Source organism: Nanorana parkeri, unplaced genomic scaffold (assembly GCF_000935625.1).
Source record: "Nanorana parkeri isolate BGI_ZX_2015 unplaced genomic scaffold, ASM93562v1 scaffold1997, whole genome shotgun sequence".
Taxonomy (NCBI): Eukaryota; Metazoa; Chordata; class Amphibia; order Anura; family Dicroglossidae; genus Nanorana; species Nanorana parkeri.
The window spans coordinates 65,901-68,028 of NW_017308265.1; the positions used below are offsets into that span (position 1 = coordinate 65,901).

A 2,128-nucleotide genomic window follows, 5' to 3' on the forward strand; every position below is an offset into this window, starting at 1 on the left:
TTTTTTAAAAGTCCCCCGCCCCCGCGAGCACGCACGTCGCCACGTAAACACGCGTCGGGTGCGCCTACGTATGAAAACGACGAACGCGCTACACATGTTGGGTATCGCCGCGCACGCCGGAGTGAGAGCAATAATTCTAGGGCCAGTATTTTGGGGTATCTCTAAATTGATGACCTGTGGGGGCTTTTAAAGCGTCTTCTATGGACTTTTTGGGGTACTGGGGTTTTTTGCCGTTTTACGGATGCACGCAATTTGTAACCTGGGCAAGTTGGGTATCGTTTTACTCGTTGTAACCTCATCTTTTATATTTCATTAAAAAAAATGGGTATTTTGTTGTGTTTTGCGGCATTTAATTAAATTTTTCACTAAATATTGGGGTTTAATAAGGAGTTGCGTTAATATTGCGCAACATAAAAATTTGGACCTACCACCATTTTATTCTATAGGGTCTCGGCATTCAGAAAATATATCATGTTGGGGGGTTTTAAGTCATTTTCAGGCCTAAAATGTGGAATATAACATGGGTGCAAAAAATGAAAAAAAGGCCTCAGTCATGAAGGGGTTAAAGAAGCAATGACACACCAAAAGCCCGGCCTCAATGGCGGGGGTGGGCGGCCCCTTCTTCGGGACGCAGAAGCGATCTGGCGACAGCTGGAGACGTACACTGTACGTCGTTAGTCACGAAGGGGTTAACCTCCCTGGCGGTGTGATTATTATTATTTTTTTTCCTTTTTTTGCTCTTTTTAATTTTTTTTTTTTACTTTTAAACTTCCCGCCGGTTTCCGCCCCCCTGCGACGCGTACGCTCGCAAGGGGCGGAACCTGGAATCGGCCGGAGGACACAGCGGAGATCTCGGACAGGGTAAGAGACGCTACGCTGTATTCCTGAAATGTGTTTCTGCACCCAAAGCAAAAATTACCGCGGCTCAAATCAAGTTATAACCCTAACCCTAGTGTAAGGGGTTAATTTGAAGACCACTCGGAACCGGACACACCATAGAAATCCTTATACAGAGCTCCGGGAAGCAATCGGACAGACACAGTTTGTAAGTCTAATCATGTTCGAGTTTATTATGGAAAAGGCGCAGTTTATATACACAGTCAGTCACGTACACAGTATGGAAAAAGGGAAATGCTCACACTGCTGACACGTACGCAGAATCTAAATGTGTTATATTGTTCATATAAGAATATTACTTGCATAGACTGTTTCAACATATAGCTGACATAGTGACATAACACACATAAAAGGCAACTCTAGACCTAACACCTAGCAAAAGAAAGGTAAGTATGGGCAGATTCGTTGGCTACAAATTGGTCAGAAATCTGTTTTTAGGGTGCCCTGGAAGGGCAGATTTTAGAAGCAACTATTGATCTGCCGTTCCTTTCTGCGTGTATTCGCGCAGCGAGGTGTTTCATTCCACCATTGAGAGGTCAGTTTAATTAACCGCTTGAAGTCCGCGGTGTTACACCCCCTTCCTTGGCCAGGCCATTGTTCAGTATTCAGCGCTGCGGTACTTTGACTGACGTTTATTCCGTCATGCAACGCTGTACTGAAATGAATTTTATACCCTTTTTGTGGGGACAGATAGAGCTTTATTTTGGTGGTATTTAATCACCACTGGGGGCTTTTATTTTTTACTATATTCAGGAGAAATGACTGAAAATTATTATTTATTTTTTTTTTACATTGTTATAACGCAACTAATATTACCCACTTTTTTTGGTAAAATATAAAAAGACGGGGTCACGTCGGGTAAATAGACACCAAACATGTCAAGCTCAAAAATTGCGCAAAATCGCAAAAAAAACTAGCATACCCAAAATTGGCCATAGGCGACACTTTAAAAGCTTTTACCGCTCATCAGTTTAGTGTTATCAGTGATTGATGGCCCTAGAACCATTGCTCTCACTGCGACGTTCGCGGCGATATGTAACATGTGCGGCGTAATGGGCGCCATCGTCGTTTTCGCAGGTATGCGCACCTGACGCATGTTTACATGCGTGTATGTAGGGGTGGGGACTTTAAAAAAAAAAAAATAGTTTTTTTAATTCTTTGTGTAACTTTAAAGAATTTGGGGAAACTTTAAAAATGTGTTCCTTTTTTTTTTCCCCTCCTCTTAGTTGTC

At 42.6% G+C, this 2,128-nt stretch overlaps 1 protein-coding gene across 1 annotated transcript in view; it reads left to right on the forward strand.

Annotated features, from left to right (window-relative positions):
* Nucleotides 1-2,128, forward strand: part of TPR (translocated promoter region, nuclear basket protein) — an 81,035-nt gene that overhangs the window by 48,586 nt on the left and 30,321 nt on the right. The gene's annotated exons all lie outside the window — the stretch shown is intronic.